The 14,982-nt window shown below is 46.2% G+C and overlaps 1 protein-coding gene across 4 annotated transcripts in view; it reads right to left on the bottom strand.

Moving 5' to 3' along the window:
• CYTH1 (cytohesin 1) overlaps window positions 1-14,982 on the bottom strand; it is an 82,083-nt gene that overhangs the window by 59,535 nt on the left and 7,566 nt on the right. Inside the window, exon 1 of one of the 4 annotated variants that reach the window (XM_070561405.1) lies at window positions 9,065-9,334. The exons of the other annotated variants lie outside the window; for them this stretch is intronic. The gene's annotated coding sequence lies outside the window, so the exon portion shown is untranslated. Of the gene's footprint in view, window positions 1-9,064; window positions 9,335-14,982 lie in introns of those variants that run through there. 4 annotated transcript variants of the gene reach the window in all.

Genomic DNA, 14,982 nt, shown 5'->3' with positions numbered 1-14,982 from the left:
CCTTGCCTTCGTCAACACGTGGCCTCCTGTGCCAGGCCTCTCTCACCCAGCATAACACCCTCGGGGCGCAGCCACACTGCAGCACAGGTCAGGGCTTCATTCCTTTCTACGGCTGAACGATACCCACGGTAGCGCTGGACCCCTCTCTGCTTATCCATTCATCAGTTGATGGACACTTGGGTTGTTTCTCTTTTTGACTATTATGAATAATGTTATTATAAGCATTCATGTAAATTTTTGTGTGGTATATGTGATCTTTTAAACTAGGTACATGTATCACTGTGATAAAAATAAATTTTAAAGCATTTTCTCTATTTCTATCTGAATCCTACGTATTCTTCAAGGTCGGCTCCAGAGCCTCCTCCCACAACTCTCTCACCCTCACCCACCGCGCCCCACATACAAGAAACGAAGCTGAAGGCGCTGACTCCGATTGATAAGCTTCACCTCTAAAGATTTTATGATTCTATGAACTAAGACTCCCATTCTCAACGATGAAGAGTGACTGCTGAGCCAGCTTTCTCTGCTTTGGGATAAACACAGAGTAATCACGTTAGGTCCTCCATCGGCTCAGTATAAATACCATCCCACCGCGTGATGAAGGGATGGTTTCAACATGTCCTGGGTCAAACGAAAATGTTTAAAGGTCAAATGAGCCTAACGGTTTTGTAGGCGGATAATGATGACTAAGCTATCAGGAAAGGTCATTCTTTAACTGGATTAAAGTAATGCATTAAAAGCATCAGCCATTTATGATAAATTCAACTGATATTTCCAGCAATGATCTTTCTGGTACTTTTACTATTTGGGGGAATACAAAATTAATGTCAGGGAGGAGAGACGATCCAATGAATTCACTGGGTTTTCTGAATTACAAATTCAATTAGTAATTTTTAGAAAAAAATTTCCAGTCTTCACTAAATATTTAAACAGTTGACATCCCGGTGTGGAATGCAAGTGTGTCTGTGACAGTGCAGTCCTCGACAGCTCAGAGCGTAAGCACAGAGGCGGGGAACGGGGGAGTTGGCCCGCTTGCTCTTCGCTTTGGCCGTCTGCTCTGATGCGCAAGCACAGCATATCCCCTTCCGGCTTCCTCTGCTCCCTTTCTGCCTTACTAATTATACATCACCTCCTTTCTTCGTAAAACCACAAGACCAACGTTACAAAACCGGTGCACTCCACCCATCCTTTTACTCAGCTGACAGCACACTGAGCCAGTGGAGATGAAGTCGTCACATGACAGAGGAGCTGCTGAGGGAGACAGACCACGATCACATTTTGTCGTGGGGCAAAGAAGGCAGGAGATAGTACCATGAAAGTCAGCCAGTCCAGACTTCCTGATATCTGTTATTGATTTTAAAACAAACTAAGCAGAAACCATTGTTTTGTCTAAACTCTACTCTCCTTGTTTCAGAAGGCGAGTGCTTTCAGTAAAAAACAAAACAAACAAGAAAACTCTATTTTTGAAAGGGTGCTTCTTCAAGATTTTCTTCAAGCTCTTAAATCATTGTTCAGATGTTGATTTTCCCTAAAAAAATTCCCTTCCAGTCCCAAAAATATTCCCAGCAGCTTTAGAAGCAGTTCTCAGAAGCCACCATTAACCAAAGAAATACCAAGCGCTCCTGCAATAATACCAAATCGTCACCGCACCAACTATTTCTCAGCCTGTTCCCTGGGGGTCTTCGGAAAGGGACAGTTTGTCAACTGCCAGTCTAGCCTCCCACGTGCCCAGAAAGGGGAGGGCACGGGAGACGGGCACACAGTGCTGTCCACACAGGAAGCTGGGGCACATCCCCAAGAGCAATGCCAGTGGCCCCCACGAGCGTGGAGCAGCAGAGACAGAGAAAAGCAGACTCCTTTAGAGCACATTTTGGAGGCAGAATGAAGAGTCCTACTAATGAACTGGATACGGAAAACGAGAGAAAGGAGGGCGCACGGCTGGTTTCCCAACGTTTGATTTGCACGACTGGGTGGACCAACACGCTATTTCCCAGGACGGGGAAGCCGGGGCACAGGGTCAGGGGCTCTGCTGTGTGAGACCCTCGGCATCCCGGGGGGATGACACACGAGGCAGTGCGCCTTCAGAGCCTGAAGCTTGCGGGGAGGACGAGGGCTAGAGACACAGTCTGTCCTCGCGATTTGGTAGTCACATCCCAGAAGGTCCTGCTAAGCCTGCACTGGCCCACACTAGCCAGCGCGCCCACGGAAACACAGGGCTAGGGTCCCGTGGGCGCCTGATCACAACATTTTCTCAAGCGATCAACACACAAGCTTGTCTTAGGTGTTTCTGTTTAAGGACACCTTGTTCACGCTCGATCCACTGACTCACTGCCATTGAACTCACACCTGAAGGAAGCTCACCCAACGCACGTGTTTTCTCCGTGGGGCACATCCCAGCCTTCTCACACTTGGGCACACTAGACAGCACCTCAGCACCATGCTTGGGGCCATTTTAAACAGCCAAATCACCAACAAAAAGCACAAAAATGTGGCACTAAATAGAGCACATAAAGGACCCTTGCTCACAGCATGAGAGCTGCACCGAGGAGAGCATCACCTGGGCGCCACACCTGGCGTCTGCGGGGTGACTCTCACTCTTCACTGCCCTGCTCGTGTCCACAAACAACCGTGAAAGCACCACTTTCATATTGATTTAGGGCTGACAAATAAATTTTAGTGAGTAGGCAAATTCACAAATATGGGATGCACAAACAATGAGGACTGGGGTATAAATTTGGGAGACATCGGAGGACAGGTAGTTCTTAAAACCATTGGTTACATCAAATAATACTTTCAAATGTTCAAAAGATCTGACTACCTAGGAAGAAAGTGAACCTTGACCTACTTCACAAATTTGCAACCTGTTTCCAGATGCTTGAAGTCGGGGACCCCTCCATCTTCCTCTCTTCACCAGTTATAAAGCCGATAGTTTTGTCTCTATTTTCTGATACCTTTCTCTATTTCTAGGAGTTCAGAACTTGGAAGGGAAAGAAAGACAATTTGTTTATTGCTCTCTCCTCCTGTATGGGAAAGAGCTTTATCATATGCATTTCATACCAATTTTCATAGAAATTACCTTTAAAAAGAATCTAATTGGGGAAAAATCTCTAACATCAATTGACTGCAGGACTAAGAGGGTAAATAATGCTGCCAATGGTTAGGAAGACAACTAAGAATTTTGCAAAAGCACATAAATTAGTTTGTAACTTTGACCAAGTAAATGTAAATAATGTCACAAACTTCATATCACAAAGTGATTATACAAATTAAGCTTTATACTGAAAATGTAAATACCTAATTAAATACAAAGCTATAGGCAGTACTGTAGAACACAAAACTTGTTTGTTCAGTATGGGACAGTCCTGCCAAAAAGTCCTGCCAAAAAGCTGTGTATAATCTTGGCTTGGAAACAAGACGTCCAAGAACATATGGAGAAAAAAAAGAGTCCTCTCAGAGTTCACAATTCTCCCCAAAGACTTTCTCTTTTTGCCCCAAGTCTTCATGCTCGTGCCTGAGTGAGCTGGGTGCCCAGGAGCTTGAGGACATGGGGGCCAAGCTCTCGGCCCACCCAAAGGCTGGCAGACTGCACATAAAGGATGAGAGGCTGCGGGCATCCCTTGTTAATCACACGGGATTCACGCAGCAACCTTGGGAATCTTGCAAGAGATCGCAAACATTAAATTAAGCAGTACTAACAATTAGGATAGAAAACAGCACATAATAAGGTACTAAACAGTACATAATAAGTGGACTAAATAGGCGATTTAAGCATACTGCAATTACGAAAAGGCCAATTTCCCCAACTTTAAGTCAGATTACTTTTAACTCCTGCCATCTAACTCGTCTGGGGACATAAATCACCGATTCTTTAGAATAACCTTTAATTAATACCTTAATTTCAAAGTAGAAGATCATCTACCTGGTAGTTCAAACACTAAAAACCCCTCAACAAAAGAATTGTTCTAAAAAGACTTTATAGCGTAATTCCTTTTAAAAAAATATTGACACCCTCCCTGCTTTTCAAAGGTTACCACTGAGTGGTGTGATCCATCCAGCGGGTGGCAAACGCCTGGCTGAGACGTGAGAGGGCGCTGTCTTCTAGCTACACTCGGGGGAGGAACAAAGTGACCGTGGAGGACCTTCCATGGTGTTTGTCTCACAACGTCATGAACAAGAGCCACGAGCTACTGAGGAGAAACCCACCCGACAGACAGAGAAAGCCTGGAAAGGGAAAGCACAGGAGAAGCGCACACATGCTGACGGAACGTTCCAAAGGGCTACACGCCCCCCCCAATTGGTGCAGTGCTCTTACGGGGATCTGCCCACTCATGGGAACTTATACTTCTAAATTTTTGCACGAAGTTCCCCCCCCAATTTTAAGGAAGTATAAAATTGAGATTTTTACTACAGAAACAGAAAAAAAAGTTTTCATTTACTTGTGACTGTTTCAAGTTTTACGTCACTTTTTTTTTTCAGGTAAATCCAAATTTTTTTTTTTTTGAGGAAGATTAGCCCTGAGCTAGCTACTGCCAATCCTCCTCTTTTTGCTAAGGAAGACTGGCCCTGAGCTAACATCTGTGCCCATCTTCCTCTACTTTATATGTGGGATGCCTACCACAGCATGGCTTGCCAAGCAGTGCCATGTCCACACCTGGGATGCGAACCAGCGAACCCCAGGCCGCCAAAGCGGAACGTGCGCACTTAACCACTGCGCCACTGGGCCGGACCCAGGTAAATCCAGATTTTTGTTGACTGAAGCAAAAATGATAACATATTAAAACATTCTTTAACTGATTTGCATAATAGAGACTTACATAAAAGCTTTTCTAAGACTTAAAAGCAGTTACATACCATTCCTGACTACCTCTACTACATTTTACATATAATAAAACATTTTTAAGGTGGGGAAAAAAACCCCTATGATACAGCCCAGCCATTCCACTCACAGGTATTAACCCAAGAGAAATGAAAACATAGCCACACAATGACCCGTTCATGAATGCTCACAGCAGCTTTATTCACAATGGCCAAAAACTGGACAACAACCCACAAGCTCATGACAGGTGAATGGATAAATAAAACGTGGTCTTCCAGACAGTGGACCACCACCCAGCAATAAAAAGAAAGAGTGACACCCCCAAAATGATCTCAAACACTTCGAGCTGAGTGAGAGTCAGAGGCAATAGAGAATACATTGTATGATCCCATTTACAGAAAATTCTGGGAAATGCAAAGGAATCAGCAGTGACAAAAAGCAGATCGGGGGTGCCTAGGGTGGAGGGGAGGTATGGGCTACAAATGGACACGGACATTTCAGGGCAATGGAAACGTGCTGTGTCTTGACTGTGATGGTGGCCTCATTGGTGTACAAATCTGTCACATAGATCTTATCAAACTGCGCACTTGACATGGATACAGTTTGCCATATGTAAATTATATCTCAATAAATAAATGCTTCTCCTGTGAGAATTTTTTTTAAAAACTACAAGAAGAGAGAACCTGAAAAGTTTGTAGCAGAGAAGTGGAAATTACTGTACTTATTGTCACAAATTAAAGATGTTTAGACATCACCACTGGTACCCTAGTTTGCTGTGGAGGCCCCACGAAGGCCTCGAGAGCATCTGTGGATGACGGCCATCGCTGCCGACACTCCCAGGCCCCCGCTGCAGGTCAGCTCCCTGACTGATGTACGCGGAGCACCTCAACGGACCCTGCACGATGACCTTGTACAATGACCCGGTACGACTGTGTCATTAGCCCGATTCTGTGCCCCTGAGAGAAGACAGATAATTGGCCCAAGGCACAAGACAGCCAGAGCATAAATTAAGGCTGACTGATGAAAGAGCCCTAACAATGCATGTTGGAAAAAGTATTAAAAGACAAAGTTATTATGCAAAGTTTGAGCTGCTTCCAACCAAGGTGTCCCTAAACAGGCACTGTCTTCCCTATCCTGATATAAAGAATTTAAAAGCTATCTGTACAGAACTAAATCACGGTTTGTGTGGACTTACTTTCAAAAGTATTTAACACATCTTGGAGACACAGATATCTAAAAAAATGCCTTAGGAACCAAAGTTCAAGTACCAGAGCGAGTCTAACGAACACAGCAAAAATCAGACCACGCTTATCCACAAGGCGGAAAGCAGATGAGTTCTCACTCCAATTCTTAAGAAACCCTCATCCAAACTCAACAGAAAAATACAACTGGATGAAACTGGACTAAACATATAAAGTCAAACTTACTGACCTCGTGATTTCACTTTCAGGAATCTAGTCCAAGAGATAGCCTCAGATATGTGGGCAGTTTTACTCACAATAATGTTATCTGTTATAAGAACAAAGCAGAAACTTCTAAATAACCGACAAGCAAGGACAACTAATTAAATGATGCTGCATCCATATTACCCCGCGTTTGGCAGAGGCAGGCCACCATGGAGCCCGAGCATGCCTGCACGTCGTTCTGTCACATTTGGTTGGTCAAGGAGACCACAGCATGACTCGCTGGCTCCCTGGGGAGGGGGCCTGGCTTGTCTGCTGCCTGCCACAAAAGGTGCTAAGCCCTTAGTCCCTGGTTCCTCAGCTGCAGATCAACCCAATTCTAGCATGGCCATGGTCCGAGCCCATCACATCACTCCGTGGGACCTGGGGTTGGGGAAGTAGCACCCCCAGGCTGAGGTCCTGCTGTCTGCTGTGCTCCATGGAATAAAGTGTCTGGTTCTGACCCAGTGAGTCTCACTACCTGCTGTGAGCCCCAGGGAGCTGTGGCCACCCAGCTGGCCTGCCCATCCTCTCCTCTCCTGTGTGGTCTCGCTTCTCCTGCTGTCCTCTATGAGGACAGGGTCCCTTCCCGATAGATGCCACTAAAAAACTGTCCACACACAAATTTTAATGGCAGAGAAAAACGTACATTACTATTTTTTTAAAGAGGGGGCGGCCCCGTGGCTGAGTGGTTAAGTTCACGCGCTCTGCTTCGGCGGCCCGGGGTTTCACTGGTTCAAATCCTGTGCGCTGACATGGCACTGTTTATCATGCCATGCTGAGGCAGTGTCCCACATGCCACAACAAGAAGGACCTGCAACTAAAAATACACAACTATGTACTGGGGGGCTTTGGGAGAAAAAGGAAAAATAAAATCTTTTAAAAAAGTGGGGGGTGGGGGAGCACCAGCACAGTGGTTAAATTTGCACGTTCTGCTTCGGCAGCCTGGGGTTCCCCGGTTCGGATCCCGAGTGTGGACCTACGCACCACTTGTCAAGCCATACTGTGGCAGGTGTCCCACATATAAAGTAGAGGAAGATAGGCACGGATGTTAGCTCAGGGCCAGTCTTCCTCAGCAAAAAGAGGAGGATTGGGGGCAGATGTTAGCTCAGAAAAAAAAGCTCAAAACACTTCTCAAAAAAAAGCTACAAAACATTCCACAGAATGACTAGAACTAATTTTTAAGCTTAATTTTTAATCCTACATTTTCCAAAAAGGACTTAAGAGGAGTGAACATGTAGGAATATGCATAGAAAAAGACTGAAAGGAAATTACACCAAAGCGTTGGTGGTGATGGGTCCGTGGGGGTTCATTATACTCTTCCCTCTACTTTTGCATGTGTTTGAAATTTTCCTTAGTAGTAATTTTTCAAAGTCTGCCCAAGTGCTAAAGTAAGGAGGCCACATACAATTATGGCCAATCCTAGCAGGCCACCTAACGTGGCTTAATTTTCAGACGATCTCCCAACAGCCCTTGAGGAGAACGAAAACGACTCAGAAGATGCTTTGGCAAGGCGAGTGAGCCTCAGTTCTTGCGCAGGTCCCGTGTGCCTGGCAGTCCGCGTCCCGAGTGGGGAGGGGCAGGATCTCCTCAGGCCCCTTCCTCTGCAGTGCAGTTCAGGGCTCTAGGATGACACCGTCCTGGGGCTGCCTAGCAACAGGGCAACACCAAGGGAAGCTGGCTTTTTTCTAAAAGGAGCAAAACAGAAACCACACAGACACCTGGGGAGGCTGAAGTGGGGAGGTAGATAAACTTGGTAGCTAGAATAAAGGAGCAAAAAAACCCCAAGCTTGGTTATTTTTTGCTTCTTTGATCTGCTGAGCCTCTGAAAAAGCTCTGCTTGAAAGCTCAAAACCCTCTAAGGGGAATTCTGAATGGCCTAAAGCAAAACCACATCAATTAGATAGTTACAGTTGGAGAAATGCATTTAACACTCAGCCTTCCCTCCCTACAATCCCGGACACACAAATCCTCTCACCATCACTTCATACAATCAACACAGGAAATGAAGGGAACCGTCTCTGCCACTGACCCAAGCCAGGCCCTGCAACGCACCCTGAGGAGAGCGCATGAGGTTCGGGAGAGCGAGTCTCGTACATCTGGGCTCCAGGAATTCAGCAGCTCTGACAACACGTGTGCATGTATGTATTCCGTCACTCCTGGATCCCGCCCTGGAGGATCTCAGTTCACAGACATGGCTGGAGTAGGGGCCCAGAGCAAACTGCTTTTGAAAAAAACTCAGCCAGGTGATTTTGCAGATTAGCCAGTTATGGGAACCACCATTCTAATCCAATTTACCAGATTATACACTTCCAATAGGTAGGTTAAACAAACCACTTTTCTATCTTCATCTGCCTGAGACACCTGATGACTCTAATTATAATAGGTATCGATCTGGAACTGGAAATGCATGGTCATTTTACAAACTCAGATATCTAAAAGTCAAAAACTCTTCCTTCTTTTTCACCACCGATGTTTTACTCCTTGCCTCGCATCCAAAGAGCTAGGTTTTTACAGTTTAACAAAGAACGCAATGACATTTTACTAGTTTCAAATGCTTTTTTCCTACAGCAAACAAAAACCCCACTACAACAGTTCTTAAGATTTTTAAACAGAAGTAAAAAGTAATTCGACACAAAGTACCACATACCCATCTTTCTCAAAGTTACAGGTATCAAATAAATCTGATGACATCACTTCCTAAAATCAAAATTCACCCCAAATACAACTGTCATTCAGCCACCCCCATCTTCACTGGCAGTCAAGAAGAGGCTCCAGCGCTTTTCCTCGTCCCTGCCACACTCACCTGTAGAGCACGAAGGACGCCCCTGCCTGCTCCCTCTGGCACACCGCCAGCTCCAGGTCCACAGCTTAGCTTTAGTTTCAATGTCTGGTCTGAATCCTTATAAAGGTTATAGACGTTTTTCTTTGCAGAGACCCATGTGAGTTGATAAAACACAATTTTATAATCATAACCAGGATATCTCCTGAGCAACCTGTTTTGCACTCAGCTTCATATGGCCATCCTCCACACCTGTGCATGCAGACCTCACAGCTGTGAGGGGCACCTGACACTCTGTAACATAAATACACAATTACATATTGAACCATCTCCTTACCGACAATCATTTAGTAGTTTCCAAGTTTTGACTCCCACAGCAATGCTCTAGCACATGTCCTGTTCACATGTTCTCCTACACGAGCTCACTCCCGCAGCCATGCTACGGCACACGTCCAGTTCACATGTTCTCCTACATATGAGCCCACTCTCGCAGCCATGCTACAGCACACATCCTGTTCACATGCATACCTCAGCTACCTGCCTTTTGAGTCCAAATGGTTCTGAAGTTATTTTCTCCAGGTCACGATCTCCAAGTACCATTCAGTCTCATAGCAACTGTTTTCTTCGGTCCTGCTGCTCCAGGCTGGAATCAGGTGACGTATAACCTATTTTTGTGTGTAAATCAACTGATCTTGGGGATAATACAGAGAACTAAAATTGCTCAGACTTCCTAGAGTCTATTAAAACACTTTTAAAAATCAAAAGTGACTTTTAACTATATGCTTTTCTCTATCAAACAAGTTTTTACTATAAAGATATGTTACTTTTATAATTTTTTAAGGTAGAAATTTAAATTCCTATTATTAGAGTGCTATATATATACATATTTATGTGTTCAAGAAAATGGGAGATTATAGCAAAATCAGAAAAGAGGAAGACCAGTAGTATCTAGCCAAAAATTCAGTCTTGTATTCCTGAAATCTATTCAGGGTAAAAATTAACCAAATGAGCCTTTAGCAGGAATTTGTGCAAGAGTAACAGCACCCGGCCTGCTTCCTCCACACAATGAGACGTCCATCATGTGACAAAGCACAAAAGACAGGTGTCTGGGAAAAAAATCACCACATAATGACATGCCAATATCTCCTTCTAGAATAATGAACTCCTTTTTCCTATCAAGCTCCATCATTCAGGGATGTTTCCAATACCTGAAACTAGGAAAAACTCTCTTTGTTATCAAAGAAAGTACAAACACATTCCTAAGAACGGGCAGCAACAACATAGCCTTCCGACTGAAGACTTTCTTCTGGTAATTTGATGACAAATAGGGCTGTTGAGGAGCAGAAACAGGATGTACGGGTCAAAGCCTGATGATGTTTTGCACACACTTTCAACTAGGAATGCTCTAGAACTAGCCCGATTCTGTAATCCTTACTATGCATTTGGAACATTTCCTCAAGAAGAAAAAGATACGCACGAAGGACTAAGCTGCTTATCCTCACTAGAAACACCCAGGGACACAAAAGCCACAGGGTGGTGTGGTCGGCAGGATAATGGCCCCCAAAGACATCCACGTCCTGATCCCAGAACGCGTGGATCTGTTCACCTTTGTGGCAGAGGGGAACTAAAGTTGCAGACGGAGTTAAGGTTGCTCATCAGGTGACCTAGGGATGGGAAGTGTCCTGGATTATCGGGGTGGGCACAGTGTAATCACAAGGTCCTTAAATGCAGAAGAGGGAGGTGGGAGGGGCAGTGTCAGAGTGACGAGATGTGAGAAAGACTCGACCAGCCACTGCCGCTTTGAAGACGGAGCGGGGCCAGGAGCCAAGGTATGCAAGCAGCCTCAAAAAGGTGGAAAAGCAAGCAAAGATTCGTTCCTTGAGCCTCCAGACAGAACCAGCCCTGCTGACACTTTGATCTTAGTGAGACCCAATCTAGACTTGTGACCCAGGGAGTAGTAAAATAATAAATTTGTGTTATTTTAAGCCACTAAATTTGTGATAGTTTGTTACAGCAGCCATAAAAAAAATGATAAATGAAGCCACTTCTTTTGTCTCTCTATGGTGCTGAGGGCATGTCCAGAAAGGATCCAAGTCAGAGTAGCATTCTACCAAGATATCCAGTTGCTTTCCTGATTCTTTTAATCGTGAAAAAAAATCAATCACAAATTTGTAATCCTTGTCAAGATACACGCATTTCTCAAACACCTTCACACTTCCTAGATAAAGTGGACTCAGACCACAGATCACCTTACTGGAGGTTCTACTAGCCTTTTTTTTTTTTATGAGGAAGATTAGCCCTGAACTAACTACTGCCAATCTTCCTCTTTTTGCTGAGGAGGACTGGCCCTGAGCTAACATCCACGCCCATACTCCTCTACCTTATATGTGGGATACCTGCCACAGCATGGCTTGCCAAGCAGTGCCATGTCCGCACCCAGGATCCGAACCAGGAAACCCCAGGCCACCGAGAAGTGCAATGTGCGAACTTAACAACTGCTCCACCGGGCCGGCCCCTCTACTAGCATCTCTTAAAGAATTTCTTTGCCACACTCATCTTCAAGAATAGAATCATCACATATTTCGTCTAAACGTCCCTTTTTTTTAAGATTTGTACTGAAATCTCTGAATGCATAGAAAGCCTTCCATAACCCTCCCAGCAAATCCGTAGTGAGGAACTTCCTAGCTGGTTATTACCTCGACCAGCTGCAGCCCCAAATAAACCACAAAGCAACAGAAGAATGAGATGGGACATGACATGTGTGAGGTGAAACGGCTACATGCTAATTTCAACTGCAACTTACGAGTTGACATGAGCAATTTCAGTGAGATCAAAAACAGATGGGAAGAGGGAGTGTGGATTTAACAATTCATTCAACAAACTCTGAGAGCCTACAACGTCCCGGCCCGGTTGTAGGCATGTGGGTTGTGTCTGATAACAAAAGATGAAGATTCCTGCCTTCATGGAGCTTCCATCTCAGCTGGAGAAGACAACCACAAATAGTAAATGTAATAGGTAGAAGGCGATGAGTGCCGACAGGGGTCGAGCAGAGCGGGAGAGCACCACTCAGGTTGCTTAATTAGTTGGACCATCTGGGTAATTCTTGCCAGGAGTGGGAAATGGAGCAAAGGCTGGTGAGTGAGGGAATCAATCATGAGGACATCTGGGTGAAAAGCACCTCAAGCCCAGCGAACAGCTAGAGAAAGGCCCTAATGGGGGTATGTGGCTGGTGCGCTCTGGCCCTGCAGGCAGTGGGCCGAGGCGTGGAGATCTGTGAGGGGTCACAGCTCGTGGGGCCCCCCAGAGGCATCAGCATACTCAGAGGTGCCCTCCCTGTGCACCACGGAACACACCTGGGGGTGTTCTCTACAGTGAGACTACAAAGTCTAGGGTGGACCTCTATAAGTCCATAAAATAATCCTTCAGTTCCAATCCTAGCAATCTTTTCAGAACTTCACTTCCTCCAAGCTCTGTCTGCACACAGAGGGAAAGCATTGGAAGTCTTTGTCAAAGTTACTGAATAGGGTGAAGAAGTCACACTCTTTCACAATCAGTAAAAGTCACGCGGAGAAGGGAGGCAAACCGCCCTCAGGAGGAAGCAAGCCCTACGCAGCGCGAAGTCGACCGGGAGGGCTCCAAGTCCAAGAAGACAGCCCAGGACACTCAGCAGCTGCACTCCGACTCCACTTTACTGTTAGCTGCCGTCCTGACGCAGAAGTGACGGTCACAGGAGGTGAAAACCAGGAGGCATGAGAATGAGGACACTCTGGTGTCCCAGCTCGCTGGGTGTCCTGAACGACAGTCCCCTTGCAGGTACGTCCACAGTTGGGCTGAGAGCAGCCAAATGACCAAAGCCCGCTTTTAAAAACTCTTTCAAACACAGTAATAAACTGGCATTCTCACTCAGTGGTTATGAATGCAGGCCCCAAAGTCTGTCTGTGAACCTGCAAAGCAGAAGTCCTGTCTCACAATCCTCGGCGACCCCATCAGGATACTGCCATCCTGACGGGCGCAGCAGAAGCCAGCCTCTCCTCCAACAGGGGACAAGGCTGCCAAGTCAGAGCCTCAGGCAGGAAGACTCTGGGAGGTACTCGGTCGTTCCCCTGAAGAAATGCTACTCTCCTGCAGTGTTCTCTTGTTTCATTGTTGAATTTCTTCTTTCAATGGCCGTTTCTATTTCATCATAAAGGGTGACAAGGCAAGAAGTGACATGAAAAGGCCCTGTAAGTGGCTGAGAGGCAAGCTTGAGTACAGATTTGTAAGAGGCAGGATTACTACTATCAACCTTCACCTAGTTACCTGGATTTCTCATATAAATGCTGGTTGCCCAATCACAAGCTGTACCCTGGCTCCAAGGAGTTCTCAGAGGCCCGGCTGCGTGACTCCGACCGCCCCGACACCAGCCCCGCTTACCAACCCCCCGGAGGAAGGGCCTCTACACCAACCCCGTCCGCAGACCAGGACAAAGATCCTACACACTCCTCAGACCGCAACCCTCAGATTAGCAATGGGTTCTTTCAATACACATCCGTTGAATAACCCGCAATAGATTTTAACCAAAAAACTACCCCAACTTTATCAAGACATGGAACTCTGTACCCCAATTGCAGGAGAAAGACAGGCATAAAAAGTATATAAGGTATATGACAGTGAAGAGTGGTGTGGAGAAATGGAAAGGAGCGGGCAGCACAGCAGAGTGATAAAAGCCGGGCTCTGCAGTCTGAGAAATCTGGGCTCCCACCAGCTGGGTCACCTCATGTAAACAGCCACCTCTCCCAGGCTCCATTTCCTCCCTGTGACTGGCCTGCTATTAGTTCCTCCCACACAGGACCACTGTGAGGACTAAAGGAGCACTCACGGAAAGTGCTCCGCAGTGCACTCGGTGCAGAGCAGTGAGCTACTGCTGTGAAAACAGTGACAGTGCTAACACCTGCTCTGGAATGCGCCCATCGCACGCGAGCCCATGGTTAGGTGTTTTATTCAAAGTAGCTCTCAGCCAAAACACGCTGAAAACTGGAATCCTCCAGGTTCCCACAGTGTCTGCTTCCATCTCCACACATCTTGAAATTTTTCCACTTGTCAACCCCCTACCCTGTGAGCTTCTTGAAAGCAGGGCCTTATTTTAAAATTCTTCAGAGCCCCAGCATCAAGCAAATATCCTGACACAAAGAAGATAATGAAGAAGAGGGTGGAGAGATGGACAGATGGATGGATGGCTGGAAAGCAACTGAGGCGGCCAGGAAGCAGGGAATCCACGTTTTTTCAAGCCTAAATAGCTAGAGTGAGAAGTAAATGGTGATAAAAGTGAAAACAATTAGGGAAGTCTGGAGGGAAGACCAGAGTGGAGCGAGGAAAAGAAGGCCTTCAGACCCGCAGAATTTGCGATGTGAGGGAAGGTCTGAGGGGAACGCCCGGTGGGCCGCTGAAACGCAAGAATACAGCTAAAAGTCAAAACATCCTCTTAATTTCAGCCACTAGGGCTGGTGGCAACTGCATTTCAGGGAAGCAGAGAACATAAGAGAAAGTAACTTAAACTAAATGGCAGGTGCTGTGTATAAAAGCCCAAACAGAAAACGGAATAAGAGCTCCACCCTATCGAGGTTAGAGCTGTAGTATCTGAGTACCAGGACTCAAGACTGGCTCAGGATCGCTTGCAAAATGCGTGTAAGGCGGTCCATCAACAGTCCTAAGGCCCCTAATTGCAAACGAAGCCCCTCCCTCCCGCAGCCCTCCAGCGCCACCCTCTCCCCGCCCACGTGCAGGCCAGCTCCCAGAGGGAGACAACTGATCCCCGCGTCTCCTCTCCAGACCGCTCTCTCCTGGGCATCCCTGCACCTCTTCTCAACCAGCAGGAATCTCGCCCCTTCCCTGGGCTCCACCGCCACTCACGCGCTGATAACTTCTTGAGCTCCAGTTCCAAATCCAACTGCCTAAACAGACCT

The sequence above is a fragment of the Equus przewalskii genome, chromosome 10 (assembly GCF_037783145.1).
Source record: "Equus przewalskii isolate Varuska chromosome 10, EquPr2, whole genome shotgun sequence".
NCBI lineage: Eukaryota > Metazoa > Chordata > Mammalia > Perissodactyla > Equidae > Equus > Equus przewalskii.
The sequence above is the reverse complement of the archived record's forward strand: the minus strand, read 5'-3'. Positions and strand labels throughout refer to the sequence as shown.